We start from the raw sequence: 13,984 nt of genomic DNA, 5'->3' as shown, positions 1-13,984 counted from the left end.
CATTAAAAAGCCTCCAGTAACTATGCCGAGATTCCTTTTGCCAAAATACCTGCCTTCTTTAGCCACGCTCACTTAGCGAGGAGAAAAAAAAAAAAAAAAAAAAAAAAAAAAAAAAAATCAAAAATCAAGACCAGGGTGCTTCAATTCCTCCTTTTTCCTCCTTTTCAGGCCGGCCGCCGGAGCATCCTCCAGCCGCGCAGCCCCCTGTGCAGCAATCGGGGCGGCGGCCCCAGCATCCGCCGCAGCGCCGGCCCGGCCCCAGCGGCTCCCGCTGCTCGGGGGCGGCCAAAACCCGGCGGGGCCGCGCCAGTGCCGCAAGGTGGGCAGCGGAGCGGGGCGCTGCGGCGGCGGGAGCCGTGCCCCGCAGCCCCGCAGGAGTCGCGCTGTGCCGTGCTGTGCTGCGCTCGCTGCCGCCCGCGGCGCCGCCGCCGCATCCATCGCTCCGCCGGCGGCTCCGGCGGGCGCGGGGACATGCGCAGTGCCCGCGCCGCGCTCCGCGGCCGCGCTCCGGCCCCTCCGCCGCCCCCGACCCTCCCGCCGGGCGGAGGAGGGGGAGGGAGGGAGACAGGGGGAGGAGGAGGAGGCGGGTAGGGAGGGAAAAGGAGACGAGAGGAGAGAAGAGAGACGCGCCGCAAGTTGCTGCCTCTGCTCCCTGCTGTCCCCGGCTGGCCGCTGCCCGGGCGCTGCGGGCTGCGCTCCGCGGGAGGCGGCTCCAGGGACGCGGCGCGGGCCGGCGCCTCCTGGTGAGTTGGGGGCGGTGCGCGAAGTTGCCGTGTCGCTGTTTTGGGGGTGCTGGCGCAGTGGCTGCGGGGCTGCCCCTGGCTGGCCGCGGTCCTGCGGGCGGTGCCAGCGGCGGGAGCGGTCACAGGTGCGGGGCACGGCCCGGCCCGGCCCGGCCCGGCCCGGCCCGGCACGGTGGGGTCAGCTGTGCGATCTCCGCGGCGCGCAGTTACCGCGCCTCCCCGCTCCCAGCCAGCCCCTAACCGCATTTCCATCGAAATCCGATTACGCAGTGACAGGCTCCAGTTTGTTCCTCTGTGGCACCTGCTCTCGCGCTCGGGAAGTGTTCAGGAGGAAGGGGTCGCTGGGGCGAGCGGGGGCTGCTCCTCGGGCAGAGCTGCAGGCGCACACTGTCCCTGAGCATCGTGCGCTGCGCGGAGCTCTCGGCTCTCGCCGCTCCGGGAGGCAAAGGAGGAACTGGCCCACGGTCACACACAAAGTTGTGCAGCTCGAGATGCTACGGGCGCTAATGGGCCAATTAGCTAAATAAACAAACATAGTGATTTATAGGTGTCTGAACTATAGTGCTTTGAACGATAGAGCTCTTTAACCTTTCTTTCTAATGTATCCTTCAGAGATTTGGTTTTAAGGAGAGTAATGTATCTTCTGTGATGCTGAATACACGAGTTGATTACATCTGTAAAAGGAATGGCCTTTGAAATAACACTAAGCCATTAAGCAATAAATGCAGAAAAGGAGTGAGACAGAGAAAGAGCAAATATAAAATTTTGGTAGAAAATATTTTCCTCCTTCCTAGCAGCCTAGGAAGCCTAGCAGCTGTGCTTGATTAATATTTATCCAGAGTTCTTATTTTGTTAAGTTAAATTAAAAAAAAAAAAAAAAAAAAACGTGCTCTGTAAAACCAGAGGCAAATCCTCCTTAGTCCTCTCAAAGTCTGTCTGTGTTGCAGATAAGTGATGACTGGAGCAGCATCTGTTAAGAGAAATCATAGAAGCAAACATTGCTAAAGATACCCAGTAGGTAAATGGAAGTACATTGTCATTGTATTTGTTTCTCCTAGGTGATACAGAACAAGACATTTCAAATTCCAGGGAGTTTTATTTTACATCTTCAAAAATTTTTCAGGTGCACAGCTTCATTATAGCAAAAGCGCCTCCCCTACTTGGAAAAGTGATTAATTCAGGTCTTAGCTTATTTAACAAAGGCCAAATTCTGCAGCCTGTGGGGCATCTCCTGTAAGGGGTGAATGTCTTTCTCACTCATTGAAAAAGAAAATAGTACTGCATGTGTAACACGTTGCAGGCCTGAAGTACCAGAGCAATTTTGTATTTAACCAGCATTTCAACACAGATTTTTATTAACATAAATCAATATTCAGGTCAGCAGTGAGAATCTGCAACTTCCAAATGAGGACCTGATCTGGAGGAAATGCATTGCTCATATGAGTAAAGGTTGTGGGATATGACAGTCCAACTCACCTATCTTTTGTTTGGCTCCTTTCATGAGATGACATTTAATGAGGAGAAGAAATGGGTAATCCATTGTGTTTTAAGACACAGTGCTCCTCCATAAACCTCATTGCCAAGCATTTGAGAGTGAATGTGGCTTTAGATCATGTATTATATACACAAATGACTACTACTAGATAAGTTCTGAATTTATTCAACTATTTAAGTTATATTGATCAGAAAATGGCAACTGGACTCCAAGTCCAAAACAAGGAATTATTGATGATCTGAGAGTTAATTTCTATTTTAGGGAGCACTGAGGAGTCCACAAGAAGAGTGATCAAGTTTTTTTGCTGGATATGCAGTGGCATTTAGTTAAGGAGCCCTCTTTCCTGGGCTCCAGGCACTGGGAACTTTATTGACACACAAAGGAGTTAAATGAGTTTATCAGCTCCTTGATGGTAAAGTGCTGTAGAGGTCAGTGGCTGGACAGTTACTTTACTTCCAGTATAGACGGGGATAGAGAACTGAGGGCTTTTTCAAAGTAGTTCCAAACCCGTATCATTTTTAACTGTAAAATATAATGCAAGAATAAAATTAATAGACCAAGAAGACTCAAAACCATGTGACAATTAAAACAAGAAATCATTCAAATAACATTGCCCAGGCTCTTACAGCAATGCCTCTGCTTCCAGGTCCTGAGAATGGGGCAGGTTTCAGGCACAGGATGAGAGGGAAGCTCAGCCCTGGAGCAGCAGTGGGGAGGAGCAGGTGTCCTTTAGTCTGGTGGTTGTGCTGTGCCTGGGAGGGAGCCCAGGCAGGGTGAAAGGGTGCGGGGTGCTGCCACTCACCCTTGTCCCCAGGCTGCTGAGCTGAGATGCTTGAGGGTTTGCTGAGTGTATGGCAACTGCTGGCCCAGGTTCTGCATGGAGCCAGCAGGGAGAGGTGCTGGATAGGTCCCTGGTTGCACAGCCTGTAGCTTGCAGGCAGGCTGCCCTGGCTGCTTGCTGCCTATCCCAGCATCCCAAGGATGCCATCAGTAGCAGGCCTTATACTGTGTATAGTAATGCCAAAAAAGTTCTGGTGAGCTCAAGTTTGTTCTCCATTTGTAAATGTTCATAGGATAAGACACTGCTTGCATGGAGTGAAATGTGGGAAGGGCAAGCCATGCACATTCATTTGTGCAATGCTACTAGAAGTAAGCTCTAAATTTTGAAATCGCTGTGCAATCATGTTGGCTGGTGGAGGACCTGTGAAAGCTGCAACACAGATGAGGAAGCTGAATCCTGATTTGCCTGCCAGTTTACTGCAGGTAGTTGAGATGGTTGTTGTTCCCCCATCTCCATTCTGGCACCCTTCCTGCTTGGAATTGCTGTGCAGTGCCAGAGGTTCTCCATCAGTTGCTCCTTGCCTCTGGTCTCTCACCTCCCAAAATCCCCATGTGCCATGCCAGCAGTGGTGCCCTGCTTGTGAACTGGGCTGAATGACAGCCTGCAGGTGTTCAGTGACTCACTCAAGGCCCCAAACTGCAAACCCTTCTGCAGTTTCATTGTATTCAGAGTTTCTTCTCTTCTGTGGTGAAGCAGGTTTTTTTGGCAGCGCTGTGCCCTCAGTTACCTGGGCTGGGGTGGGCAAGCTGCAGGTGGTGGGACCTCCAAAACTTGCTCTGGAGAAGGTGCACCAAGCACAGCTGTGAGGTGGATGACGAGTGACAAGAGGTGTGCCTTTGCTTCATGGATGTGATATAACCCAGTTTTAATTAAAGCAGCCACAGCAGATTATTAGGGTAGATAAATACTGCCTTGTTACAGCCCTCTTGGGTCATATGTAAGCAGTATTCGTTTTAGAAAGGATGAATGAATAGTCAGTGTGAAGGATAAAGATCAGCATTGTTAATCACTCTGGAAGTCTTCCGTGGGAAAGTGTAAACTCATGAGGAAAGATAGCTCCCATAAATGTCATTTAAATATTTAAATAACTTGAGGATAAAATTTTGATAATAAAGGCATGCAAGTACCAAGTTATGTTTGGGTTCCTGTCAAAGATAACTAGGACTTGTACAGTTGGCTTTGATCTTTGGTAGGCTGTGCTTCTGCTTCATACTTTGCTAGCAGTAAGGAAGAGCTCATCCTCAATGCCACCTGTGAGGCATAATTTTTCTTGTCAAAGTGCAGAGCAAAACCTTAGAATCTTGGGAGGCGTTGTTTGCTTAAGATCTTGAGCTTAGGGAGGGGTTAACACTTCCCTTGTGGTGTTTGTGGGTAAGCAGTGTGCCAGGTACCTTTACCAGGGCTTGGGTCAGGGAACTGAGCATCCAGCTGCAGTTTATTGCTGTTGATACATCTGCAGGCTGAGATGAATGACTCCAGGTGGGAAAGAGTGGGTTTCCACCCCCAGTAATAAGCAGAAATGACAGGAATTGTGCTTTTACTGTTCCTTGATTTTGTCATTCTCACTAAAGTTCCTTTTGCCCTTTTGTACCTCTCAGAATGCCTTACAACTCTTGGAAAAAAAATCGTTATGCTTTCATGTAAGTGAGGATGAGCCTTTGAAAATATGTCTAGCTGATGTTGATGAATAAACAAACTTGGCCAGGGTAAATCTTTCATCTAACTTCAAGAGCCATGCTGTAATGAAGTAAATATAGATGTACTTAATGGGCTTCTTTCATCCAAATATATAGCAAACCCTTTAAAGTAATGCAAACACATCTAAAATGGATTTCTAAGTGACTTTCGTTTTGTTTTCTTTATATTGGAGCAGTTTAGTCTACCCAGGGTAGGCCAGTTATGGAGCTTGCTCCTGGGGCTGTGGAGATGCTGAGGTGAATGCTGAACTGGGGGAATGTGAGCGACCTGGCTCTTCTGGGTTGTTGGGCAATAAAGGCAGGAAATGCTCATTTCATGTGTAGTTGAAAATATATTATTTGATGAGTGTCTCCCCAGGCGTTTCCCTTTGGAAGGCAGCTTGCAAACAAGGCTCCCAGGGGCAGGGCTTGCTGTCTGTTCCCCCCAGGCTGTGCTCAGTCCAAGAGAGCCCCCCAAGCTCAGGATGACTGGCTGCCTTCCTCTGGGGCCACCTGTGCAGGGCATGCCACTGCTTGGCCAGGTGCACCCCTGACTGGGGGCTTGCTCTGCAGGACACATCCTGGAGTGCCCCAGGTGGGGTCCTGGCTCTGCTACCTGACCTGGGTGTTAAAGGTGGCCTTGGGGCCAGCGTGACAAATGCCATAGGCACAGTCATTGAAGTGTGGCTGCAGTGGTGGTGGTGGCTTTGGCAGCATCTTGTTGGTTGGAAGCTGTGGGAAACTAGAGCTCAAAGCACAGTTCTGCAGATCTGGGCATTCACTGTGTGCCAGTGGATTGGGTTTCATTTCAAGTCTTGCAGGATGACTGTTTTCAATGATAGCATTTGTAAACAGATTAATGACTTTTTGTGCAAAGCCTGTCTTGCACATACAACTGTTTGGTTTCATTGTCCTTGCTTGTAAAGAATGTGTAATGTTTGTCTTTCCCATATAATGGAAAGAGTTTTCAGATCTTCTCTTTAAAAAGCACAGTTGTAAAACAATTTTACTTTAAAAGCAAGTCTTAAGTTTTAAAAAGGATAAATTCTGTTCTGGAGGAAAAGACCTTTACTTGGCCTTATCTTTTCTTAATAGGAAAAGTTAAGATTTATTTAATCCCGTTGTGGAATAAAATCCTAATAATAGCTGAGCAATATTAGAATTTGAGCATCTAGGTATACAACTGTATCAGCATAATTACAGAAATTCTTCAGGATGAGATTTTTCTTTGCTAAGATCTTGATGAATGGGATATACTGTAAAGAATGTTTTCTGTGAGCCTTAGAGGACTTCTGTGGAAGAGATTTGAATCTAGATCATTGTACTTTGAGAAACATGATGGGGATTTACTGATGTCCAGACTGAACTCAATGTTTGACACCTTGAATAATCAGACCAGTCCAGTTTGGCTCGCATCTGGTCATGTTGTGCCGTGCGTACAGAAGTGAAATGTATTAAAAACTGCTCAGCTTCAGATGTGTTCCTCTAGGGATTTGCTCATAAATAATTGATAACCCTCTGAAACAAAACCTCTTCATTACTCCGTGGATTGCTCACCTCTTCCCTCCCGCTCTCATTGTTCTCGCAGGCAGGGAAGAAGGAGGCGCTGCTTTAATGAAGGTGCGCGTCAGCCTCCGCTGCTCCTTCCAAAGGTCATCCAGCTAACAGTGCCAGTGAAATGCCTGACAAAGATAAACACTTTATGGAGATACGTGGCATTCCAATGTTTTAGAGGAACCACTAAGCTGCTGTATTTAAGACTTCTTTGCATACTAGCATAGAAGCAGTGCATGCATGAATTACTAAATCAGTGAAATGTTTGCATCTAGTGTGCTGCAGGATAGGACATCAAATTAAGGGTCATTTGCTGTGAGTACCAATTACAACTGTAATATTTGGGCTTGATCTTTCATGATTTTACTTCATTAAGCAACCTTGCTCAGACTGTTTGCTGCAAATGGGACAAGTCTTGGTGGGCAATGCTTTCTCACTGGAGCCAAGAGTGAGTTCCCATTTACCAGACATTGTGATGAATTTCCTTTTCTGCAAAAAAAAGGAACTGTTCTGTGTCCACTGACCTAAAGTCTGAGCTGATCTAACAAAATCTTGTTTTAATGGAAAAAGTGTCATAATGTAAGTTCAGTTCATCTTTTTGATGACTTGATTGCTTCAGAGTTATTAGCCAGATTCTGTAAGTCTTTAAAGGTGCTAATACTTGCTTGCATTTAATAGCCTTAACTATTGCTAATGTACAGGAAATGATCAAATCATATAAATGAGAGAGAACCCTAAGAAATCTTACAGCTGTTTTAATGTGAGGTTTCAGATGTTACTCTTTTTAATTGAAAGGTGAATGCTATAAAGGCTTTGTCTGACTGCTGTTTCTAGATGACAGACACTTTCTATGGACTAACTGGAAGTCCTAGAGTGCTGATCCCAGCTTTCAGCTTCAGGATTCTTAGCTCAAACTCTTTCTTTTTTACTTGCAGAAGTGTGCATTTGTGGTGGTGTCTGGATTTGTGTCTTCCAAAGAAATATTGGATCAATCAAAGAAAATGAGAAAGATTTTTCTGAAATGGTAATCACATTCTGGCTGATACTAGAAAGAACAGAGCCTTCGCTCCTTCTCTAAACCACAAGATTAAGCTTGCTTATAAAGGATTAACAGAGCTCTCTTCTGTTAATTCATAGTGGTGTAGTTGAAATGCCCGATTCTACATCAGTGGAAAATCCATTATCAATCAATGGGAATTTTGCAGCTGAAGCCAAAGGGATTAGAGGCTCATCGTTCAGAAGTGACTGAAGGAGAGAAAGCCCTGGCTATGCTTGTTGCCCCAGAGCTGTGAGCCACCGCTGGGTGTGCCCACAAAAAATGGCAAAGTGCTCATTGCCTCAGGCAGGATATTTCCAGGTACGCAGAGGATAACCTGAAGCCTTCTTCTAGGGCTCATGCTGTGGTTGGGGGTGAGTTAATGAGGAGGTCAGTGAGAGTAGGAGTTAAGAGCCATGGAAGAGGGGTTCAAGTTTGGGATAAGGGGTGCAGAGGAACACCGGTGCCTACACCATGCTCTGACACCTGTCCCTGCTCAGGCACGCTGGTTTGGGAGACTGGAGTGTGAGGGAGGGACAGGAGGACATTGCTGAAGAGGTTGCTAAAGAATTTGTTACTGGTGGTAGCAAATTGTGGGTGATTTCCTAACAAACTGTGCTGTCTCCAGAAGTTTCTTCCTTCACTGAATAACAGCTACTTTTCCTTCTAGTAGAGTGCACAGACCAACATTCAGAGTATTAGAGCCTGCAAACTAGAACTTACTTCAGTTTGGAATATTTACTGAGCACATTCCAAAATAAGGTTTTACTTTCTTTCAAAATGCTGTCAGAGAGCTTAGCTTAAAAATAGCTCTGATCCCGAGCCTAGCTGTGGGAAAAAGCACAATTTCCATGGCCTCTACTGCAACATTTGGTAGTTACTCTTCCACAAATGGAAGCTAACGCTTCAAAGAAAAGCTATTCAGAGTTAAAATTACAGATTTACAACAACTTGGTAAATGTATGTGTATTGTTTTGATTTGTTATAATAGGCAAGGTTGTGTCGTTTAGTTTGGCAATTACAAAGATTAAATTAGTTTTCCTTTACTCTTGTTAAATGCAAAATAATTGAACTCACACATGGAAGGGTGGGGCTCTCGTGTTTGTAGCTTCATCATTTATTAATCTAACACATTAAATGTGAGGCTTTATAGATTTGCTTGCCTAAGGAAAAAGAAGGAAATACAGAAAGGCCAAACTGGGTGTGTATGTGTTCTGCCTCACACTTTGATGTGCTGTCAAATATTGCCTTATTTTTAGTACACTTTGTAAGAAAGGACACTTCTTTGCCCCCAGAAGGGTAAATTGTGACCTCCTGTTTAAATAGTCTGAGTAAGCTCATATTTTGTGTAGGCAAAGTCACTTGTGCAGTTCCCCTCACACTCTACAAATAGGAATGTAATGTTGTAATCAGACTGGCAAAATAAACTACAAATGAGAACCCTGTAAAAAGGTATATTTTGGAAGTCTCTGGCCATCTTAATTGACTCCCCTAGTTATAGGAGGGGCTGTCCCTTCCCCTAGCTCAGCCTTTTCAGGAGCTGCTGTTGGCAGCCATGCAATAACAGCTCTGTGGGGGCAGACGTGCTCTTCTTTCTTACCTTCATATAGCTGGAGGGGATTTGAAAATTGGATATTTCTTTCTGTCTCTGCAGCTCCAAGTAGCCCTGACACTGCCAGCCATGGATTAGTGAAATAAATCCCTCATGTTTGTACTGAAGTGGAAAACATAAAAAGCATTTCTGCCTTTCCCCCCCCTTTTTAATGAGTCATTTGCTAGCTGGCACAGTGACCTCCACTTCATGACTTGTGAAGTGACTTGTCACAGAGCTTTTCTCTGTGAGTTAATTAATCACTCAAGGGAGCAGCAGCATGTGGCATTATGCATGTGGACGGGAGGTAAACAGTTACCTATGGACCACCTATACTGAATGTGTAGTTCAAATATTATCTGTTCATGCACTTTGACTTTTCCAATATGATTTTCTTTCCCTTTTGTTTTATCTGTTTTCTTAACTATATCCTTGGTAATCAAAAGAGATGCAAACATCTAGTCACCTTTTGGTGTTTATAAGTATAACTGAATTTTGAAGAAAATATTCCTAGCAATTTAGTACATGAAATTTGCCAGTTATTGGGAAATGGTTTTATGCAGTAGTGTAGAGATACAACAGTTTGGTTTTCCAGGGTATTGTGGTGGGCAATCTGTCAAGTCTTTTAAATTGTTCCAGTCAATTATATTGACTGACGTGCAAGAAAGAATTAATTTTTTTCCCCAATTCTTGAAGATTCAATTTCATACTCTTGATTTACATTTTGGTATCAATTACATATTTTAATTTGTGTGAGTGAACCCTGAGGCTCTTACTCACTTGTGACTCTATCTTTAGTTTTCCTTGGCAAGTCCATCTCATTCCTAGAAAGCTAATATGTTAATTGATTAGCATGAACAGTCAGGTGAATGATAGTGGAGGAGTTAATATCTGGGTTTGATGTGGGGCCTGACCAGTTACACTGATTTAATGGATGCTGGTTTCCAATTGATCCCATTATCATTCTCCTCAGCAGGTTTGGCTAAAACCACCCCTGGAGAACTGGGGAAAGCAAACTAGAATCAGAGCATTGGTTTCCCAGCAAAACAGGAAGCCATTTTTATTATGAGCCATAATTAGCTATGTTATTTACTTGGCAAAGCAGGCAGGCAGCAAATAACTCAGCATTTCTGTGTTTCATGTTTACTCAGCACCCAGGCATAGGCTGCACAAGTAATGCAGTGCAGCTGGTTCTCAACAGGCACATCAACATCTGAAGCTGGTCTGGGAGGAGAAGCCAGTCTGTGAAATGGGTGATGGAACTTCCAAACTCCTGTAGGGATTGCCCAAGGAGCTGGTTGCAGCTACCCTAAGACATCAAAGCCTTGGAGGGTTGGACATCATGGTTGGCAATCTGGGAACCTGGAGACCCTTGGTTAACTTCTGTCACTTTTTTGCTTCTCCCAGCTGTGGGAATTACTGAAATATCAGTTCTTGGGCAGTTGTGAAATTAGCACAAGTTGTTAGCTTTAATCAGCAGTAAATATTTTATTCAAGAAACACGTTAAACAAGAAAATTTGTTTTCCCCTCATTTTCTGAGCTAGGAAGAAATTATACATTGCAGTGGTGTGATTCCCTAAGAAGCAGAATTTCAAAGTCTTGGCAGTTTCCATGTTCCAGCCAGCACGATACGTGCTTTGCTCCACAGAGCAGTTGTATTTCCTGTATTAAGTATTAGCTTGTATAATTAATTACACTGGTGCTTTAAGAAGCAACCACTTTAAACAGCCATGGCTTTCTTTTATTGGATTCTAGAGAAACAAGAAAAAAACCCAACCAACCAAAAAGAAAGAAAATCCAAACCCCCAAAACCAACCAAAAAATGCACCAGAAAGCCCTTGGGAATTTCTGGGCTTTAGCTATCTGTCCAAAGGCAATAGAAAATTGATTTTCTGAGGAATAGCTCTAATATTTTAGTGTTCATCATTTAATAAAAATTATGCTCCCTGCTGTTCATCAGCAGCTGGCACTTAAAAAGACTGAATTCAGAAAAAATAAGTGTGAAGATTGCTGTGGGTAAATGATCAAGGCAAGAGCTGTGAGATTGGTACCTTTCAAAATCTAGCTACCTGATTATATTAACACTCCAGTGCCCGTGGTGTGTGTGTGTGCACCAGCCTGATTGTGTGCAGACAGGAGCAAGCTCTTGCAGAATAATAGTGCTATTGAGTCAGTTGAATGGTAAAAAGCAAGGTTTTGGTGTCAGGGAGAAGCACAGTGCTGCTTTTTCTTCCTTCCTGTATCTGATGTTTTGGTTTAGCAGTAGAGACATGCTGGGGCTGAAACTTAAACTTGTGGTTTCTCACCCTCCTGCTTGATCCTCGCCAAAAGACTTTTGTCCCTCAGCCCCGGGAGTGACGTCATTTGGTACAGGAAAGGGTTAACAACAAAAGCACAGCCTGGCAATTCAGTGCCTCTGGAGCTTTAAATGAGCAGATGCTGATACAGTGCAGACTGTAAGTGGGCCCTGCTGGGGAATATAGCCAGCATGGGATCTGGGATCACGGGTCAGTCATTGACATGCTGGCCAGAGTCTGGCTTCTTGCTGCGGCTGGCCCCAGCTGAGCAGTGCTGCCTTCAGGCCATGCCAGCCCTGCTCTGCTGCAGAGAGCAGCTAGGAGTTATCCCACACCCAGGGCTCAGCTTGAGGGGTAGCTACCAAGTGCCAGGTCCTTCCCCAGGCACCAGTATGAGCAGGGGAATGACCATTCAGAGGGCAGAAAAGGTGCAGGGGTTCTGGTGGACATCAAGTTGAACGTGAGCCAGCAAATGAGCCCTTGTGGCAAAGAAGGTAAACTGTGTCCTGGACTGCATTAGACAAAATATTGACAGCAAGTGTGATCCTGCCCCTCCTCTAGGCACTCATGAGGCCATACCAGTTCTGAGATCTCCAGCACTGAAGAGAAAGGGACATTGTGGAGGGAGCCACACAAAGGGCCATGAATATGCTGAAGGGACTGGAGCATCTCATATGAGGAGAGGCTGAGAGAACTGGGGCTGTTCAGCCTGGAGAAGAGAAGGCTTAGGGTACAATGTCATCAATTTGTGGAAATACCTGAAGGGTGGGCACTAACAGGACAAAGCCAGGCTGCTTTCAGTGGTGTCCAGTAAAAAGAAGTGGGCAAAGCCAGAAATGCAGGAGGTTCCTTCTGAACACCCAGAAACACTTTTTTTCCCTGTGGAGGTGCTGAGTAGAGGCACAGGTTTTCCAGGGTGGCTCTGGGGTTTCTATCCTTGGAGGTATTCAAAACCCACCTGGACATGGTCCTGGGCTTTGGGAGGCCCTAGTTGAGCAGGGATGTTGGGTCAAGTGACCTCCAAAGGTCCCTTCCCACCTCACTCTGGCTCTGTGACAGCACCAGCTGCACTCTTTAGCAGCTGTGCTGGATGGGTGGTAGGGACTACCTCTACACCTCCTTCTTTGCAGACATAGGTTTTTTAAGAGAGCCTGTTCTAAAATAATAGTTCTGTAGTTTGTCTTTAAAAATTTGAAAAACGTTTTTCATTTTCACTAAAAAAACGATACATCAATTTGCTGCCACTTCCTCACCTTTAGTTTTTAAAATATAAAGTCTTTTATATGTTCCCTGGATTGTAAAGCAGAGGTGCAGTATCTGCTGTCTCCTGTTCCTGCAGGGTGTGTGCAAAAGAGCAGTTACTTCATGTTTTGAATATGCGGGTGAAGAATAAGGGAAAATGTCATTCTTGGCAGAGACTCAAGCCTGTAAATGTTGGACAAATAATGCTTATTGTGCAAACCCTTGTCTTGTTTTTTTGAGGTGTATCCTTTATTTTAAAGACTGTTGCTTACTAATTCTGTTTTCAAGTGATTTGTAGCTGGCATCATGTCCCTGTTCCTCCACTGCACAGCAGATGAGGTGCTGAGACGTCATATTAATAGCCAAGACTCATACCCAAGACTCAAGGCAGGTGACTTTTATCAACACAAGCCTACAGGCAGGGATTTTGTAAACCACAGTGGTTAGGTGTGCCACTGCGTGTCCCCTCCTCCTGGTGAGTAAACACCCCTGGAAACAAACCCCACCAAATGTGCTACTTCTGATGCACTTGGGAGGAGTGGAGCTGTATCAGTCACCTCAGCCTCCTCTCCTTGCCTTGCAAGCTGCTTTTGTATTAATTACAGGCATAGCTTTAATCTTTGTCAACAGGATGGCAACAGTAGTGTTGCCCTTTGACTGCTGATGTTCAATTTGTCTTTATCTCCTGACTCTCTGAAAACTTAGGACTGAAGTATTTTGCATATAAATTTGTTTTGTATTCATGTTTTAAAAAAGTCACGGAGAGCCTGATCTTAGACACACGGGTGCTGACTTCTCAGTGTAAATATTATTGCTCTAGTGCAATCCTTGGAGACCATGGTAGGCTTTCCAGGTCAGGGATAGTTCTTTGGGGCAGAAGAGAAGCAGTCTTATGGTAAGTTATGTGGTTCTCTCAAAGGAGAAGGAGCATTACTATTTTAGAATAGTATGAAATTCAAGCCTTTACACAGGTCTTTCTCAATTAAAGGTGTTCATAAGAGCTTATGTACCATTTAAGGTTTGAATAATCTTCCAATAGCAAAGACTCCAAAAGAGAAACAGCTGCATGTGTGACAGAGTGGCTGAGACCTCAGTGATCTGCAAAATGGATGACAGCTTCTTCTTTTTACATCTGACCTAGGAAGTGGATGCAGACTTAGGTAGGAACAAGTTTAGCCAAGAAAAACATCCCTTCCTCCAGAAAAGAGATTTTGGTCTTTAGCTTTGGTACCTAAAGTGTGTCATACAGGAAGAAAAATACTTGGGAGGATTTGAGTTCGTATGGTATTTTAGTTGATTTTAAGATACTTAGGAATGTTCAGAAACAGACTTTTTTGTTAACTATAAGGTTGCAAATGTTGGCAGGCACATGTGTACATGAGCAATAGGTACTGAGATTATTTCCATGATAACAGAAAATGTAGATTTCATGTCACCTTTTAATTTGCATTTTATGCCCTGTGGTGGCTTTGGAGGTATTATACATATAACCTCTGGTGCACAGAGGT

General features: G+C 44.8%; 1 protein-coding gene across 1 annotated transcript in view; it reads left to right on the top strand.

Moving 5' to 3' along the window:
- Positions 1-683: 683 nt before the first annotated feature.
- PAG1 (phosphoprotein membrane anchor with glycosphingolipid microdomains 1) overlaps positions 684-13,984 on the top strand; it is a 112,306-nt gene continuing 99,005 nt past the window's right edge. Inside the window, exon 1 of the mRNA XM_033054617.1 lies at positions 684-743. The gene's annotated coding sequence lies outside the window, so the exon portion shown is untranslated. The remainder of the gene's footprint in view (positions 744-13,984) is intronic.

The sequence above is a fragment of the Catharus ustulatus genome, chromosome 1 (genome assembly GCF_009819885.2).
Source record: "Catharus ustulatus isolate bCatUst1 chromosome 1, bCatUst1.pri.v2, whole genome shotgun sequence".
NCBI classification, from domain to species: Eukaryota; Metazoa; Chordata; class Aves; order Passeriformes; family Turdidae; genus Catharus; species Catharus ustulatus.
Note: the sequence above shows the minus strand (reverse complement) of the source record. Positions and strands in the feature narration are given on the sequence as shown.